Source organism: Sitophilus oryzae, unplaced genomic scaffold (assembly GCF_002938485.1).
Source record: "Sitophilus oryzae breed Bouriz unplaced genomic scaffold, Soryzae_2.0 scaffold_1583_pilon_pilon, whole genome shotgun sequence".
Classification (NCBI taxonomy): Eukaryota; Metazoa; Arthropoda; class Insecta; order Coleoptera; family Curculionidae; genus Sitophilus; species Sitophilus oryzae.
The window spans coordinates 432,141-453,259 of NW_022146262.1; the positions used below are offsets into that span (position 1 = coordinate 432,141).

General features: G+C 32.8%; 1 pseudogene; it reads left to right on the plus strand.

The window, feature by feature from the left end:
* LOC115879682 overlaps positions 1 to 21,119 on the plus strand; it is a 107,234-nt pseudogene that overhangs the window by 79,710 nt on the left and 6,405 nt on the right.

A 21,119-nucleotide genomic window follows, 5' to 3' on the forward strand; every position in this document is an offset into this window, starting at 1 on the left:
TTTATGTACAAGCGTGTGCAGTGGTTTGTGGGTGATTTTTGATAGCTGGTCTATCCATCGGGAGGGCGAGCGGCCTCTTGGTCTTCTTCCCTTCTAATTATAAATATATAAACAGTTAATGTTTACATAAACAAAACTCATCTTTTTAACAGCACTTAAGGAACATAAAGGACCATTACTACCGCTTTCCCGTTCAAAATATTCTAATAAAGTTGCGATGAGTTTTTTTACGGCTATTAAGCTATCTTGTCCACTTCGCACTAAAAGAGGTTCTAAAAAGAACAATATTCGACAGTAATGTCTGCTAGTAAACATTTTTAAGGTTAAAGTATCACAACACTATTTATTTAAACCAGAAACTCGTTATACAAAACTAAAGTGTCAAAACGAATAACAATGTCAATAAATAAATAAATAAATGTGGAAACTTGAGATTTTGAATGCCCTGCGCGAAATTTAAATTCCAGTTAATCAGCCCGGCGCCGAATATGATCATGGTTGGCAACAATGAATTTAAAAATCGCGGTCTTGATTACGTAACTAAAAGCTTAATTGATATGAAATATATTTGTTTTATTTAATTATTGGTACTCTAACTAGATATTCTATTGTTACAGATTCAATGCAAACGCTGTGCAAGAACCACTTTTTGCAACAGCTTTATAGAAAAATCGACGGAGCTGTGTTGTGGAGTCAAAACGAACGAAACTTGGATTGCGTCATCACCTTTCAAACGCATTCGATACTGCAAAGGTTTATGTTGCGTTTCGACGGCTTGCAACTCGACTGTAATGATCATCTTTTTTATATACGATGGTGCCCATGCTGTAGGCACTTACAAGGTGAGTGGGCGATAATACATTGTTAATAATATTAATGTAGATATACGATCACAATTTGAATTATACTGCTACATACCGAATTGTCTGGTTATCTACCCAGCATCCATAAAATTTGAGCTAACGAGTTGTAAAAAAGCATCGTGAGAACCGAATCGAATCACAATGCGATCGTTCGTTTCTACGACTTGTTCGTTCAAAGAGTCGTGAGAATTGATTCATTGCTTACAATCCGGTTTGTTCAATTGAATCGTGGCCGACACGGGTCTATAAAATTTGAACGATGAGCCGTAAAAAGAGTTGTAAGAATTGAATCGGATCACAATGCGATTATTGGGCGCGGTGGTGATATAGGCATAGAGAGTCGGGCATCAATATTTAGACTTGAGCAAAAAGCCCTAAACAAACATCATGGGTATAAAACCCAAACGATAAGAAAAGTTATTTACAAGAAAAATGTTTACGTTAATATTTTTGTTAAAATTAAATGTGGGACTAAAAGACGAAATCGTGTTTTTATGCAACTTCATATAAATATTATTGGCCTCTGCTCAACATGATAAAAAAAATGGCATCAGATGGCTATGAAATGAAGATCGCTGTCATTTTAAAATTATATGGGGAATGTCATCGATGTTCATTTCCAAGCCAACTGGACGCCATTTTTTTGATCATAGGATATTATATATTATTTATTATATGATTATTAAATCGGAATTAAAACATGGTAAAATATTAAAGTGGTATTAAGAAGTCTTTAATAAATGGTATATAGGGTGTCCCACAATTAGTGCGACAAACTGAAAGGGGTTGTAGAGGGCATCAAAACAAGTCATTTGAGTATAGGAACCCATGTCCGGTATTATTAAAATGAACGGAAGGAACTTGACTGGACGTGCACTAAGGTACCAACACGGACTGCACGCCCTACTATCAACAGCGAACTGGCGTGTGCATTTGTGTCTTCAACAGAATGGACGGCACTTTGAGCAGTTTTTGTAAATGTTTTGAATGAATAATGCAACTTGAAATTTACGTTTCACTCTACCTCCTGCCAAAACGGCACATTTCCGGACATGGGTTCCTATACTCAAATGACTTGTTTTGATGCCCTCTACAACCCCTTTCAGTTTGTCGCACTAATTGTGGGACACCCTGTATATGAATTGGATTGATAATTTAATATTATTTGTAAAATAATCAATCCAATTACGCCCGCCAGTGCCACAAAGTGTTGTAAAACAAATGAAAGAACTATATATTTCTTTTTCTGGTCCCTTCAATAATTGTCAGACCAAATTATCGCCGATAGTGCCAGTTACGATTCTTGTTTTTATGAAACGTAAATTGTGCATGTAGTTCGTTCAAATGAACGAATCGTAGGAGTAGATTCAATATGAGAAATCGAATCGTGTGATTCGATTCAGTAAAAAGAATCGTAATGCCCATCACTATCCTACAGTAGCCATCGGACAAACCGAAAGTCGTTATCATATCACGCTTTTAAATCACTGATATTAGAAATCACGATATAAGTTATCACGAGAGCCTGCTTTCACTAAAGTCATGGAATAGATTGGAAGTCGTGATCACATCACTATTTTAAATCACTAATGAAAATAGTATTTCATAAAAAAATAACTTAATTAGATCAAATAAAACTCAAATTAATCTAAAATATCTAATAATATAATAAACTGAGAACATTCAAGTTACTGTAAATCTTGCTGATAGACAAATTTTAATTTAAAATGCAAAGGTGAATGTTATTGGCACCAGTATTTCTTCTGATCAAAAGAACTATTTTGTTTTAATCTATACAGAAAGAGACAGAATTGGAAACACGTCTTAATTAGTAGTATTATTAGTTGCCCATTTTCAGAATAACTATAACATAAAGAAAACTTTTGGAAATTTGAACGAAATAGACCATTTTAATATTAAAATTCGGTATTTTATGATATTAAATATGAAAGTATCTAAAACTATATCATAAGAATTTCTTAAATTCTTATATTTTTAAAAATTGATATAATAAAAACAAAAGATCAATTCCATATAAATAAATGTTCATCATACCCAAAAAAATTGTGAAAACACAATATACCCACAGTTTATTCGTACTATGTTTATCGGCTTACGAACACATTTGCTTTAAAATCTACGTACCTACTTAGAGATTATCTTGTTATATAATGTCGGGTTTTAAGAATCCATGTTAAAACAATTATTACTCCGGTTTTTTATTATTAACCAATTATGTTAAATTATTATTTTAATTAAAAAGGTCTTGATTAATTGAAATGCATTTTAAACGCAAAAGTATATATATCAATCTAATTAATACTAATTAAAAATTCTGCATTTTGAAAACTAATTTACCCTCGAAAATTGCAAAATTTAATTAACTTATGCATGCCGAGTGGTAGAATTAATTTTTAATTTAATAACGCTTAAATAACCCCAGGAAATTACTACTACGATCTCCGCAAAACTAAAAAACTTTAAAACTTTATCATATTTAATGTTTGTAGCAGAGGAAAATTAAACAACCAACTGTAGCCAAGTGCAAAATTAACGATATATTACCGAACAGAGCGGAACTATAGTAAACTTTAAACGTTTGTCATGTTTAATGTTTCCTCCCACCGCAACTTCTCTATTTTTGATAGATTTATGAGTTAAAGTGTAATTTTTTCATTTGATATCGGTTAAATTAATTTTCTATACGGGTGAGAATTGTTTAAATCTGTATTAAGTGCTATGCATATAAAATGATTAATTAATAAAATAATTATATCAATAATACCGTATGATCGAGAAAAAACGGCGTCAACGATGGCTATGAAATGAAGATCGCTGTCATTTTATATGTAAATTTATATGGAAAATATCATCGATCGTCATTTCCCAGCCAACCGGACTCCGTTTTTATTCGATCATACGGTATAATGTAGTGTGTATATTTGGTGGCAAATTCATATTAATCATTAAAAAAAACTTAATAAATTTTTTGAAGTGAAACTTCTTCACGCGTGCTGATAGTAAAAATTCAAGGCCGTGACACACGAGCTAGTGGTAACGATCGAAAAAGTGGTAAGGACAGCCCTACGGCTTAGAAATACGTAGTGACGCAACGTAAATTTGTGAGCAGTCCACGAGTTTATCAAAATGTGTTTTTATCAAAATTTTATTTTAATACAAATTTCATGAAGGCGAGTCAAATTATTACGTGCAAAAAACTATTTGTTACTCGTAAAAAATTATTTGTTACACGCAAAAAACAATTTTTTACGCGTAAAAAAATATTTTTTTAATTTATGACTTTTTCAATATTTCAAACTAAACTTTTCCGAACATGTCCTTCAAAACCTTCAATTTAATAGCTATTAGTAAGAAGTTTAACTTCAAATATGCGCTCATAGTGCACACAATTTTTTTTAAATATATTTTAAACTAATTGCAACATTTTTATAACCGAAGTAAGAAAATAAACAAAAATCAGACGCATTGAAAAAGGGTCCGTTAACATAGCAGCAAAAAATTTACAGTGTAGATATTACAGTTAGCAGAGATTACAAGCGTCCGCACACCGGTCGTCTGGATTTCGAAGCGGAAGCATCTCAAACTCCAACCGAATCTCCCTCCACTCTACCTTCGTATGTAAATATGTAAATAATAATACCAACCACATCGACTCCGCGTCGACCGCCAAACGACCCGTTCGTGGATCTACTATTATTTACGTAGGAAATAGAGTTCGAGACGCTTCCGCTTCGAGGTTGAGACGACCCATGTGTGCACGGTCTAAGTGCTTTTTAAATGATATTTAATTAGAAAATTACTTCTAATTATTCTATTGAATCTAGGCCTCCACACTGTTATTCTATGCGCCCAAACAGTGTGGGGGCCTAGACAAACTAAAAGAAGTGTGGGAGGTCCACAGAAACGTTGGGTGGACGACATTAGGGAAGTGGTAGGTAAACGGCGGTTAAATACAGCACATAACAGGGAGACATCAATGAACGACAAAATCAATTTTTCCCACCCAATTTCCCAGTTCAATCTTTACCCACCTCTACTGTAGAATGTTTAATTTTTTAAATATTTCCTTTTGTTTTCCTTTAAGTTTTTTGTTTCTTAAGTTTGACAGAAGCCTATGATAATTTTAAAATTTACACACAATATTATAAGTCGCGATATTTCTAATTAACGGTTCAAAAAACTTTTTTTCTTTTTTTGTTCATTTTATAAATTGGTGCACACTTTGGAATCTTTTTATAAAATTAGACTAATAAGTAAATAAGTTTCTCATAGCACAACAATTTAAACAAAGTATCTGCTTATCTTTGCCGTACGGTCTTTCGTATTTTCTTTCGTACGGTATTTCGGTATTTTCGTAACGTCGTGTCGCGCTCCACAACGAATCAGGAACCTGTTACTGAAGACCGACGATCATAATGACGACAAAATTATAAATTATTTATAATTTGCAAATAAAATTATTTATAATCGCACTTGAAATTAGCTCGAACCGTAGTAACCGCCTAGCGACGTGTTTAGCTCCAGCCGTCGCGATTTCGTCGGTCGCCAACAGTAGTATCTGGAACTGGTATGTTCGTAGCGCCGCGCGATCTCGGTCGGGACGTGTTCGCTGTTCGCTCCAGCTGTCGCGCTCCTAGAGTTGTAATCCCCTGTCACGAACAGAAGGAACTGCTGTAACTGGGCATTGACGCTCGACCTCGGCGGCGACCTACTTCGCTCCAGCCGTCGCGCTCTAGAGTTTTAGTTCCCTGTCGCGAATAGAAGTAACTGCTGTAACTGATTATCGACGCTCGACCTCGGCTGCCACGTACTTCGTTCCAGCAGTCGCTGGAGCGTTTCTAGGGTTTCGGTTTTTGCCTGTCGCTATTTGGTCTGTTACTATTGGCGTTGGTGCTCCCGTCGCTACGTTACTTTCGAAATAGCGATTTTTGGTATGTAGTGGCATGGTATAAAATAGTGTTGTTTGAAAGGTGAAACGCAAAAGCAAACAAAATAAAATAAAAATATTTTATTTGCTTTTATACATTTATATAAGTTTTATTGTTTATATCGATTTTTAAGGTTAGGTTAGACCAATAAATATTTTTTTTTGACAGTGGTTTGGACTTTGTTCTCGATTTTAACATTAAATATATTATATTGCAATACACATAAATATGAGGCGTTCATTTTATTTAAACGAAAATTGATAAGAAAAAAAAAAAATAACAAGGAATGTCATCGTTTTCTCTAAAATGAGATAGATTGGCTATACACAATTATAAACTCGATATTTGGAAAATGAGTGGCGGATAAAGTTACATTAATCTACAAATATAGATAAGTTAGATATATTTTTAGCGAAGACCGCAACACTTTGGAAGTCGGAACCTCACTTACAAAATCGCGGTATTTTGTCCCGGTATTTTTCTGGAACGGTCGCTATTGTAATGCGACTCACGTGGAACCGGTATTCCCATCACTAGTTTCTAGTACATCGATCAAAACTCACAGTACACAAAAAACCAAACTTAATTATAATTTTTAACGTAATATAATACCCCAAACAAATAGATCTTGCTGGGAATTCATTCATATACTAATATCTATTGTTATCTATTTCTGTTTCAGTTTGATTTGTCTTGCAAGAACACAGAAACAGACTTTAGGCGCTATGTTTACTCGAACCAATTATGTCACCCTCAAATACGTCACCGACAGTTGGGGCACGGATTCCAACGGCTTCAAGCTGGTAATAACGGCCGTAAAGGACCCCAGTAAGTATTTATTAGTGGTTTTCTTGAGAAGGGGGAGGGCAAATAATTCTAAGATGGTAATTCTAAATATATTATATATTTAATATTAATATTTATTGGTATTTTATTTAGATAATGGGACTTTGCACGTGTTTGCAAAATTTTAATATTTATGATTACTAACATATTTTTAGGTAGGAATGTTAAGCTTATAATGTACAGGGTGAGTCAACGATAAAGTCCATTATCTCATTTGTTTCGAGGTTTACAAAAAATATTAAATTCAAAAGTTATAGGGACGGGTAAGATACACATTTTAAAATTATTATAGAGTATACGGTGCTTCAAAAAAGTGTCTCGAATATAACATATTGTTTTTTTTAAATGCAACACCTTATTTTTTATTTTATTTTTATATTCTGAGTAAAATTCCAACTTTTTTATATATAATGTTATACATATACATAATATTAATAGTTTTTGTAATTTAAATTTGTTTAAACAAATTTTAGACTGCAGTATGGTAAAGAACTGTTAGTGATATCATTGTTTCTGAAGTTGGGCAACTAAAATTTGATAGCAGAATTTTATAGAGATATAGAAAAAGACGTATGTAAAGATATTTTAGTTAAATGCTTTAGGATGTACAAAATATATTTATGAATTTCAACTATTTAAAATTAAGAAATTTCAAATTTTTTAAATGTGACACCCTATATATTTTCGTTTCTTCTAATAGATTTTACAAAACTCTTCAACTTTTATTAAGTATGATATACAGTGTGTCAATTTTAAAACTTCCCACCTTTAATACCTTTCTTGCAGTTAAACATATGAAAAATTGGAATTGGTCAATTTTATTTGTAAGGGGGACACTTTAGATGAATATTTTTAACCTTTTTCTTTCAACCCCTTAGGAGGGGTAGATGTCACCTTTACAATCTTAAATGGGAATGGGGGTCTAGTGGCACATCGTTTGAAAGGGCGTTTAATTATCTTTACAGTGGTGTCCTACCCTATCCTACTTTATTGCTTTTTATCCAGAGGTTTCCGAATAATCGTGTTTCAAAGTTGCAGAAACAATTAAACGTACCTGCATTGAGATTTTGGTTTTCAGGATAATGTTTACACAAAAGTTATTTCAATGGATCTCCTTGTAGTACAAATGATTAGAAGATTAGGTTACACCACTTACGCCCTATCTTGTTGTCGCCTAGTTGTACAAAATGTCCGTTTTTCTGTAAACAGTAATAAAGTCTGTTTTCAAACACCTCCCTAACATTTCGGAAAACACCGGGAAATGACTGGCATTCTGCGGTAATTCGCCTTTTAAGATCATCAATATCAGTAGATTGGGTTTTATAAACAATGAATTTAAGTGTCCCCCCAAAAAACAAAAGTCTAAGTGATCTTGAAAGCCATTCAATTGGTCCCCTTCTGCCAATCCATGTACCCGGAAATATCTCGTTTAACCACTGTCGGACCGGAAGAAAATAATGAGCTGGAGGACCGTCCTGCTGGAATGTTAACAAATCCTCCTGTAAAACTGATTAGAGGTTGCCACTCATTCGAATTTGAGAAAGGAAACTTTAATGTTTATGATGTTTTCTGTTTATTAGTATTTCGAATTTCGACCCCCTAGAAAAATGTAATGGCTACGTCCATGTTGCCACCTAATCTTCTAATCATTTGTACTACAAGGAGATCCACTGCAATAATTTTTGTGTAAACACTAGCCTGAAAACCAAAATCTCAATGCAGGCATGTTTAATTGTTCCTGCAACTTTGAAACGCGATTATTCGGCAATCTCTGGACAAAAAGCAACAAAGTAGGATACCACTGAAAAGAGAATGAAATGTCCTTTAAAACGATGTGCCACTTGACCCCCATTCCCATTTAAGATTGTAATGGTAACATCTACCCCTCTTAAGGGGTTGGAAGAAAAAGGCCAAAAATATACATTTAAAGTGTCCCCCTTACTAATAAAATTGACGTGTCTTTCCGATTTTTCATATTTTTAACTGCAAGAAAGATATTAAAGGTGGGAAGTTTTAAAATTGACACACTGTATATCTATTTTTAATAGTTTGTGAATTATTCCATTTTTTCTATTTTTTACCCATATTTTTAATACAATTAGGCTTTAACATCATAGTTACCATGACAAAAAGTGATAATTATCAACTAAAAATTTGAATATTAGTTTGATGTATTGTTATAAGTATAAATGGTAAAGGTAGGTAAGTTACAGATCTTCTTGAAAACGAATTAGTCAATGTGAGTGATATACACGAACAAGCCAAGAAAAAACATATTTTTTGGTGCAGTACTATATATTATATAGTACTTTGTTAAGTACTATAAGAATAGATGTAGATTATCCAGAAAACTTTTCCATATTATATATATATATATATATATATATATATATATATATATATATATATATATATATATATATATATATATATATATATATATATAGTGAGTATATATGAGTTATATATATATATATATATATATATATATATATATATATATATATATATATATATATATATATATATATATATATATATATATATATATATATATATATATGTGTGAAATGTGTGTAATGGGACGGTTTCGCTGCACTAGTAATATTGGCTTTACGAAATGCATTATAAACCAGAATTATTACGAGAAAAAGAATTACTAATTACTGTATGTCGAAGAAAATTCCGTAGTAAAATCAGTAGTCGTCAACAATTAGATAATCTAGTATTACCCTAATCTGTGGCCATTCGCCCAACGGAAAATCCAAGTCTCATCTTTCATAATATCACAGAGAATGTTCTCTGTGATAATATAGAAATACACCAAGAAATTCACGACTGCGATTTTAATTTATTTGAGTAAAATTAATTAATTTTAACGATAATAATAGCAATTGTAACTAATTATTAAACTACTTGTTAAAGATAAGTAATAAATATTTTTGTTTTGTCATGGCAACTATTATATAGCCTAATTGTATTAAAAATATGGGTAAAAATAGGAAAAATTGGAATAAATCCCAATTTATTGAAAATAGGTAATAAAAGTTGAAGAGTTTTGTAAAATCTATCAGAAAAAATGATAATATATAGGGTGTACCATTTAAAAAATTTTAGATTTTTAATTTTAACTAGTTGAAATTCATAAATATATTCTAAACACCCTGTAGGATTTAACTAAAATATATTTACGCCATATATTTGTTTCTGTCTCTATAAATCTCTCCTCCCAAATTTTGGTACTCCAACTTCAGAAACAATAGCACCACTAACAATTTTACCACACTGCAACTTAACATTTCTTTAAACAAATTTAAATATTACAAAAACTATTAACTTTTGGTAGATAACATTATATATAAAAAAGTTATGGAATTTCACGCAGAATCTCTAAATAAAACAAAAAATTAGGTGTTGTATTTAAAAAACATATGTTTTATCAGCCATACTTTTTTGAAGCATGTTGTTTACTCTATAATAATTTTAAAATGGGTATCTTAACCTTCCCTATAACTTTTATATTTAACATTTTTTTTCTAAACGGCGAAACAAATGAGATAATGGACTTTACTCTATCGTTGACTCATCCTGTAGACACTGATTATGGTTTTTACCTTGATGCTAGCTGATTTTCAAAGCGGTTATTTTTTTCTATTTGCAGTAAATTGTTTAAAATTTTGTGCATTTTTCAGTTAACGCAACTCTGGAAGTGTTATTGAAAAGAAAATTTGAAGTCGGCGATCACCATCGAATCGTCTTTCGATAAATTGTCAGAATGGGCTTTATTATAATCAAGTTTGGTCATGATTCAAATGGAAAATGGAAAACACTTGACAAAAACACAATTTAAATAGAATATTAAAATATAATAGCCAACAAGGTATATTCGGAAGAATTTACAGATAAATAATAAAACGTATAAAAAGCAGATAGAAGAACAATATGGTTTACCTCTTTTTTCTTTCTTGATTGGTTTTACGGCCTAAGCTTCCAGGAACTATACGGCCAGGTGATAGTCTCCTATCCTGTGCTTCTTCTTCAATTAAGACAAGAAGCTCGTGAAAGCGTCCTCGGGGTTTCTCTTGAATATTTGTCTTGTACCCTGAAAGGGTAGTCTAGGTCCTCTTTTTTATGGTTGTGTGTCTGTATTGGGTCTAATGGTGAGTCCTATATTATATATTGGGTGGATGGTTTACCTAATTATAACTTATGTATCTACGAAGCTGTGACATACCGCCAACAGAAGAGTGTTTTCACGCCAGGTCACCTACAACAACGTCAATAATTAATTTAATTACTTTCCAGATGGAATTTGTATGGACTAATTTTATATTTGCATGTTTTATCTCAAAACGTGTTAGTAATCATAAATAGTTAAATTTTACCCGACACGTGCAAGGGACCCACTGTTTATACGTTAATGTTTTGCTGTTTGAATAATTTAAACAAATTTAATGGTTTATATTTTAAGTTCTTGCTAAATTATATGCATATCATATCGAAACCCTGATATTTTTGAACCCCTGATATGTATGAAAATATGCATATGAAAATATATCTAGGGTTCGTACCAAAGACAATCGTACCCAAGAAGAAGTAGTCCATTTTAAATACATGTTAATGATATTTTTGAACCCCTGATGCGTATGAAAATATGCATATTAAAATATATCTGGGGTTCGTACCAAAGATAATCGTACCCAAGAAGAAATAGTCCATTTTAAATACATGTTACTTTCTTTTAATTCTGACGGCAGGGAGAGTTGAGAGTTGCGAACCCTGCTTTTATTTTTTTTGACAAATTTATTTACTGATACCGTATGATCGAAAAAAACGGCGTCCAGTTGGCTGGGAAATCACAATCAATGACATTTCCCACATAAATTTATGTATAGAACGACAGCGATCTTCGTTTTATAACCATCGCTGACGCCGTTTTTTTTTCGATCATACGGTATAAGCCTGGTTTCCTTTGGATTTTTTTTATCACAAATTGTAACTACATATTTTATTCTTTTAGCTACAAGAAACCCAGTTTTTTCCTGTATAGGAAATGTTTTTTTCTTGTATAACAATATATGTATATAGGTTTTAAACTCAATTAACGATATACTCTATTCACCTTTCTTTAACGCCATTTTTCTATGCAAACAAGGCGTAGTTTATGACACTGCGACTTCCGATTTGCCTTAATATATAGCTGGCAATTGAGCAAAACAGCTTCAAGTTGTTGGTAATGGCCGTTAAAGATCCAAGCGAGTATTAATTAGGGCTTCTCTCCCCATAAGGCGGAGCTGTTGCCGGCGGCTTGCGAAAGTTGTCTTCGTCGGTGATGTATATTTCCCCAACTTTGCCGGGGTTACTATATTAATTCTGTTAACAGTTGATTCTTGATTGTATAACACGTTAATGTAGACAAAAATAGAGTGTTTAGGGGAGTCGTGCTGATTACTACCGCTTGAATTATTGCAGACGAGAGAATATACTAACTATTTTATAAACAATGGCATTATTCTAATGACTTCCGAATTGTATGTGAGAAACTCGTATTAAAACATGAAGCTGTAAAGATAGGTTAAAAATATTATAAGGTTAGTATTAAAAATAAAAGAATTTCGGACTTGCAATCTCTTTATTTATTTTGCTTAAACAACGTTTCGGTCAGAAGTATTACTGGCCGTTATCAAGTGTGAACTAAACTAAATTCTAAAACTACTGAGCTTATATACTAGAGTCGAGCATTCATCTGTGAATTAGTTGGGTGCAGTTATGCATGAGGTTCTTCACTAAGAATACCTGCATTGAAGCATCTTATGAGTTGCCATATTGTTTTTTCCATATTTGGATTGCTAAATATTTTATTATTGTTGGAAATGAATACGACCTCTTTAAATTTGCTCTTTTTCCAATGGGGTTCTTTGTGGACAACCCGGGCTTCCGACCATTTTATGTTGTGGCTGGCACCACACATGATCTGTATTGGTGCTCCAGCCTGAGAAGAGATACACTCTCTCTCTCTCCTGACGATTCATACATCATACTCTCTCTCTCTCTCTCTCTCTCTCCTGACGATTGCATATGTGAAAGGAGCATCGGAGAAGATCAGGCGAATAGCTAAGCAGTATAAAATTTGAAAAAAATATTTTTAAGTCTGGGACTACTCGAACAAGTATCCTAACAAAAACAAAACCAAAATCATCAAAATAAGAAAATGAGTGCATCTACCAGGTAATTTACGAGTGCGGTGAGTCGTATATTGGAGAGACAAAATGTCCTCTACATGTACGACTTGACGAATATAAAAAACATACACAAAGGGGTGAAACAATGAAACCGGGCATTGCTGTTCATGTGTGGTCCAAGCACCACAACATAAAATGGTCGGAAGCCTGTGTTGTCCACAAACGATAATAACTGTGTCCTTAAAGATCCATTGTGTTTCAAGGAAGAAAACTCTTCACACAGTCTATAATTCATCATACTTGAGGACTTTACTGTTATAGAGGGCACAGTGTATGTTATAGAGGGCACAGTGATATTCCATCTTCCTCTCTTATCACAGATGTTCTTCCTGCAAGGGTATGCACCCTTCCACGGTTGGGGTTTGACCCTCCGAGCCCTTTACCGCCGATGAGCTTGTCTCCGGCTAAAGTACTCGTGGAGGGGAGGCCGTAGGATCTGGCTCAATTTTTCCCATCTCTTTAACTTGGTCTCTTCTTAGACCTGATACAGAGGTTGTCACGAATCTATAGTAGAGGATATTTACTATAACTCTTTCTCTATTGCCTCCTTGGATTTGATGTCAATTTCTACTGCGAGGACCTGACCATGAACTCCCTCTCTCGAGTTGATGACTCGCCCACTCAATGTCCTTACATTGGATTTCTGAGCCTGGATAAGGCTCAGCAGGTAGGTGGTGTGTTTCCCCTTGCTTCTTGGCGGAAAGACCGTGATGGTCACCCCTTTTGGTGTGTTTTCTCTGTTCACTGTAACTAGTTCCGGCCCCTGCCAATTCTTAAGCTTAGGTGCCGTTTTTACCAACCAAACCGTCGATTCTTGAGATACACAATCTATGTGGAGCATGCCCACCAGAAAGTGCATCTCTGCAAAATGCAGTTGACCCACATTTTGTGGATTGTTGCGTTGCAATAGTATAATTAATTACTTAAGATACTGATGAGTGAAATTTTGTTATAAAAAGTTAATAAGGAGTACCTATTCGTCTATAGTATAGATAAATTTCAACAGTAAGAATAGAATGCAATCGCTAAATATTCTCCAATAGGAAATATAAAACTTTTACCAATAAATACAAACAAATTACTAAATATTTTTGGTTTGGAACTTGCCAATGATTGAAAACTAATAGACTTGACATAGAAAATATACGAAGTAACCATTACGAAGAAAAATACAAACGAACGAAAAGAAAAATACCAACCTATATGAAGAAAACATTTTTTATATTGTCTCGTTTATTTATAGGTTAAACTGTATGTAGTCCATATATTTTGAATTTAGTGAGTTATGGACATGATTTTTGATCAGGTTTTACATACTATCATTATTGTCAGAATTTGTCAGCTTTAGCGAAAAGCTAACAAGGGTCAATTTAAATGACAGCTAGCATACATAAAAAAATATATATAGATTTAGCTGATCATGCCAGATCCAGCAATATGCTTCTCCCAACGCTGCTTTATCAAATGTGCATATTAACCTTGGTCTTTTGACCCGCATAAAATTTGTAAACTCGCTTTCTGTTGAGTTTTTTCTACAGAGAAAAGGTTTTATTTCACTTACTATAGACCCTTTGTGGTCCCTGGGGTTTATAGCTTATTGTGGATTTTGAATTAATCTCGAATTTCTCGATTACACCAACGTACACCTTCCTTAGGGATAAGGTCAAGCCACGTGTTGAACGGGGTTACGAGACTCCTTCCTAATTACCATATCTTTTTAATTAAAATATATTACAACAATATTATACCGGGTACGTCTCAAAAATAGCTCACCCTATAACTTTTTATTTTTCAGATAAAAATCGAGATTTGGTAGTATATGACATAAATTAGGATTGGTTACGTATTCAGTTCTTTTCGGTCACTTCCTGCACCAGCAGAGTACTACAACTTTTGTTTTTAAATGACACTCTTTTATTTTTTGCTTCATTCGATTGAAATGACATTCTGAATAGAATTACATAGCAAATACCAACTTTTGACATATTCAATTAAAAAATAGCATTATTATTCATAAAAATGCTTTTCCAAATATGCTAATGAGCTACCCTCGTTCCATTTGAAAAAATTGAGATATGATTAAAAAATATGACATGGGCATCTGTTAACCGACCAGAAGATACAAAAAATATTAGACCATTAAATCTATTTTCCAAGGCCTCTTGATTTAAAATTAGTATTTTAAACACAGCCATGGCACTCCTAGATTGAAAATGTCCAGATGAGAAATTTCCCAGATTTTGGTTTGGTTTAGTTTTCGATATGTATAGTTTATTTATTAGGGATCTGGGGATCGAAAAACCTAGCTAATAAGAACGATCCGGGGATCACAGAATCGTGAAATTGAAATGCCAGACGATGTTTTCAGTATGTTATCGATAAATTTTCAAATAATTTTGTCGACATTAAATTAATCTCTTTGGGTGATGCATTTTAAATTTTTATTCATTAGATCATTTTTAATTTGTAAAATAAGTCTCTTTTTAATTTTGAGCACACGTGTACGGAGTTCCGTTGCAATCTACGGGAGTTCTGTATTGCCACCGACTTAGTATGCGATGGCATTAATCACTGTGCGGATGGTTCTGATGAATCGTCCAACAATCTTTGCCAAAGTAAGTTATCATTTTAAAGCTTAAAAAGAAAAAAAAAGAGAGACATGTTCTTATAGTCAACCTTATTAATTAAAACAATTAAAATCAGGGCGATGTAACGTTATGTTCCAAGGTGATGTTCGTACCAAGCAAATCGGTGATAGAAATATACAAAGAAACTTCTGATTACGCGCCCACCGATGATTGGGCCGAGCAGACAATTTCGAACTTACACCCTGTATATTACCCTAATGCCTACTCCAATTTTAGTGTATATACCAAGGGAAAAAATATATTTTTTAATGTTATTTAATTCTTTTCAGACAACGACACGGGAACCATCCTTGGTCTAGAAGTGACCTGGTTTGTAGTGGTAGTGATCAGTACCTTTCTGGTGTTCCTAATGCTCATTCTGGGCGTTTCCATCTGTGCTTGTAGAAAAGGAGGCTGGAGTCACCGACCAGGGAACTCAGTCGCCCAACAAAACGCTTCTTATTCATGTAAGGATTGCTGCTTTCTGTGTCTGTTACTGAACAAAGTTTATATAAAAAATTGCTATTCTAATACTACTAACTGTCGCAAATTAACAGTATGGTTGTTTGACCTAAGACAAAGGTAATTCTGTGTTAACTATAATATTCTTTGCCTAAGAGTCACTTAACCAAGTAATACTAACCTTAGTTACTAACCTTAACGATGTTTAACTTATATTGTTTAAATTAGATAAACGAAAGGAAATTTGTATGTCAAAATTACCCGGTGTGACTTAGAAATTTAACGATAAACCTATAAAAATAAACCTTTTAACTAAAATTATTAAGACTATTTTAATAAAACTACTCCACGAACGAGTAGACAAATATGCGTTTAAAAAGTTTGTTTGCTTTCATCTAGCCAATGAAGGATCAATAAAATAAGTAATTATGTTTTAAATTAACCTTGTAATATAAATAAATATTGTAAGTTATTGTACAGGGTGGATCAAATTCGACGCTTTTAAATGGAAACACCCTTTTCTATAGGAGATAGACAAAATATAATATTGGTGTCTGGAGCTCAATTTTTGTCAAAAACATGATGGTAGAAACCGCATATCGATATCTGTAACCGTTTCGGAGTGACGGGGTGTTTTTCAAAAATATGCATTTTAACAAATCGCTGTAACTTTTTGCTATGGAAAATTTTTGTATTTTATGAAAACATTTCCAAAGCACCTTTTACGTAAATTTAATGGTTTTAAGTATAATTTTTTTAAAATTAATAGTGAAATTATCAACAGAAAATTTGATTTTTTATATGGGACGCCCTGTATATTTTGAATTTATTGAAAACTAAAAATTGCCTTTCTAAAAAATAACACATGATATTTTGCTCGATTCTTCTTCCAGATATAGAGTATATAAAAATTCTCCCACTTTAAATAAGTAGGCTTTGAACGGCACCGGCTGTAATGCAAAAAATTCTAGCTGTGAGCATCAATTAAAACAGAAAATAATATTTGCTATGAGAGAGATGCAGGGTACATAACAATTTTAAAATATATTTAACCAACATCAACACATTTAAACTATATCTAATAACAATAAAATAAATAGCAAACCAGGACATAAGATTTTGCTACATGTGTTCGACATATCGACTGTCTTCTGTTATGGACAGACAGACAGGGCAGTTTTGAACATTTCTCGCGGAATTCATTAACTCAGTGGAGGTGAAAAATACCCTCTCATAACTGCTAAGTATTTCTAATTCTTGTCTAGATTATACGGAAGAATTAGGAGCCTTTATTCTTTCGCAAATATATCCATAGAATTAGATCCATGGGCACTAAGACAGGCGGCCTCGACGGCCAACGGCTGGGATCTTGGTTAGCTATTCAATTATTATTCTCGAAATTGGCTGCAAAAATTTGCTGATAACTTCAGCGTTCTGAGGCGGTGCGTCGTCTTGCTGGAAAAATATGTTTTCGAGTTCCATTAGGGGCCGATCATCACTAAGATGTGTCCAAAGCCTATATACTAGTTAAAAGTGGCGGCTTTTTAAAATTCTGTATTTCGAAGGGGATTATAACAAAATATCAAATTATTGCTATATTTTTGGAAAAGTAATTTTAAATTCTTTTCAATTAGTAAAACAAGTGTCCCAAATAAAAAATTAATTTTCTGGTGATAACTCTTAAATTAATTTTAAAAATTATATACTTAAACTATTGAATTCTACATAAAAGGTGCTTTGGAAATGTTACATAAAAAGGTGCATAGAAATACAAAATTTTTTTTTTCATAGCAAAAAGTTACAGCGATTTAAAATGCATATTTTGAAAAACACCCGTCACTCAAGAAACGGTTACAGATATCGATGTGCGGTTTTTCACCATCATGTTTTGATGAAAATTGAACTCCAGACACACCGATAATTTTCGTCTATTTCCTATAGGAAAGGGTGTTTCCATTTAAAAGCGTCGAATTTGACCCACCCTGTACACTGATGTCTTTTTCTGACACTTTGTTTCCGAGCACTAAATCACTATTGTGTAAGCTTTTTCTTTATATTTATTTTGCACTACACTCAATCACTGGATTTCTGTATCTTCTTACAAGCAATTTTCACTATTTATCAGAAGTGTGACTTTTGATGCTTTTTCCTTAAACTCATCAATATTGCAGATTATCCTTTTGATGATTTTTCTTTTCCTATGAATATACAGGGTGTCCCAGAAATAAGTGCAAGTATTTTAAGAGGTGGTAGTCTCGATAAAGAAATATATTTTCTCTTTATCGTTTTCAAATCCAAGTCCAAAAATAAAGGAGTTATTTTGCTTTGAAAATTTCCAAAGAATATAATTTTTGCTAAAATTTTGACCACTGGATGCTTTCTGGATTTTCTTTCTTGTAAATTTAATCTAATACCTATGTAGCAACTAATAAGTATGTTAATATTTTTTTTCGCGAAAAAAAACACTCATAGGCGTGTTTCTACTGGTTGAACTATACTACCAGTTAAAATACTTGCACTGATTTCTGGGACACCTTGTATAAATTTTCATTTCAATTCCGAGTTGAATGATGACCTTTTCGCATACTATTAATGACGATAATAAAATTTAAATTGGGTTCTCTGAGTCGTCGCTAGTTAAGATATTTGTTCAGGACCAACTGTTGGATTTATTCTTGCGTTTCTTCACTAGTATATATTATATCTTCTGGAAGAGTTGAAATCAATTTTACGAAAAAATGACTACGTATACTCAATCCTCTTCCACTAAATGTTTTTTTACTATTTGCGTGTGGCCTATATTTTATACGCCTATTTAAAATTTAATAAATAATGTGGCCTTATTAATAGAAATAACAATTTATTTATTTCACTGGTAGAAAAACAATTAGGTAGGGCACATTCATACAATAAACATGAGCGGTTGATAACAAGTGGAAGATGAAGGAAAATTGTAATTGAAACTGCTATTGCGATTTTTAAATCGATTTTAAAATCGCAATCACAACCTGCGATTGCGATTTTAATATTTAAATATTGTACTAGGTATATGATTGTGTACGAACCTATAGCTTAACAGTCAAAAAAGTTAATAAAAATCAGTTGTTTAGTTTTTAAGTTTTTTTAACATCTGCTACACATAGTATAGGTATAAAAACTTTATAATATGCTGCAACTACATATTCCAATACCTACTTTTTCTACGGTTCTCAGTTATCTAATTCTTTATCCATTTCTTAAAGAACTATTTTTTTAAGGCGGCTCACCTCTATAACTTTTTTATTTTTTCAGATAAAGAAACGAGATTTGGTACGTTAGTATATGACATAAATCAGGATTGATAGACGCATTCAATGATTTGTATTCAACCCTGTTTCAGCGTAAATAACTCCAATCTTTGATTTTTTAATGACACCCTCGGTATTTTTATTACTTTATTCGATAGAAAATGACTGACTCTGAATAGTATGACATATAATATCAACTTTTGACATTGTCGCATATGGTTTAACTGCAAATTGTAACATGCGGTTCATAACGATAATTTGACTCAAAATACAAAATGTGTGGTACCAAATTATTCGTAAAAATGCTTCTTCTAAATATGCTAATGAGCCACCCTTGTTCCATTTGAAAACATTGAGATATGATTAAAAATACGGTTGAGGCATCTTTTAATCGGCCAGGACAAGACACAAAAAACAATAGACAATTAATTTTTTTTCCGACGATCCTTGATTAAAAATTAGTGTTTTTAACACAGCCATGTCACTCTAGATTGAAAATTAAAATACGATTTTTTTAGCGCAAATGTAAAAAGGTGACATATGATATGCCATTTTCTATCGAATAAAGTAAAAAAATACCGAGTAAAAAAATACCATTTAAAAATCAAAAGTTGTAGTTATTTCCGGTGAAACAGGAAGTGATCGAAACGAAGTGAATACGTCAATCAATCCTAATTTATGTCATATGCTAACATACCAAATCTCGTTTTTTCATAAAAAAAGTAAAAAAATATAAAAGTTATAGGGGCGAACTATTCTTGAGAAACACCCGGTATATTATGATCTTGGCGCTAGAATAATAATACCCAAGAACAGTTAACCTAATAGGACTGCTCATTCAGCCAAAAGTGTCCGCCAGGTGCATGCGAAAACTCGCTTTGTGACGTCATAGTAGCCCTTGTCATGGTTATTAGTCATTATCCGGCAACCAATAATACACACACGTGCATTATTGGTTACCGAATGCAAAACGTTCATTATTTAGTTTATTTATTTAAACACCTTATATGTATGCAGTATAGAAAATTAACTGTATAAATCGTATTAAATACTCGGATAATGCATTTTTATGAACAGCAGGTCCCAGCGTCACCTTTTGCAAGCATTCTTTTTAGAGTACTTCCATATTTTGCTTTAAAATAATTAATAAACAAAATCGTGGGCACTTAGTATGCACTTTGTCACAATCCACAACACAAAATGAACGTATTTATACACTCTATAGCTCTAAAAACTTTAAAGACATCTTTTTCACATTTAAAATTGACAAAATAATTAACTCAAAATTTCTCAGCTGTTATTTTTATAAGTTTACCATAGGCAACTAATAATACACACTATCATGACAAGGCCACGAATGCTTTGACAAGGGCTACAATGACGTCACAACTGTCAGCTGAAGCACGGGAAGAGGCGAACGTACGTCTTATGAGGATGATCATCTTACCGTTCTTGAATAATACCCTTTATAAATAAATAAAATCAAAGAAAAAATTCAATTGCACCACAAAATTCAATGGACCACAAAATTATATTCGCAACAAAATCGCGAATAGCGAAGATAGAAGGTTATCACGGTACTAGTTTACAAAAGCACGACCGCAGCGAAATCGCAACTCGCAACAATAATAGATAATATTGGTTGCCTAAATTGAAACTCGCAAATAGCAGAAATCGCAGTTTTCCTACGAGAGCCAATTGCGATTTTAAAATCGCTGCGATTGAATCGCAGTTTGCGATTTGTTGCTCATCTCTAACATGTGGTACCAGTACTTCTATCAATAGTAATTAGTATGGTTGATTTTGTATCACTATGACTACTTTTAGGATATAAATCAAATTT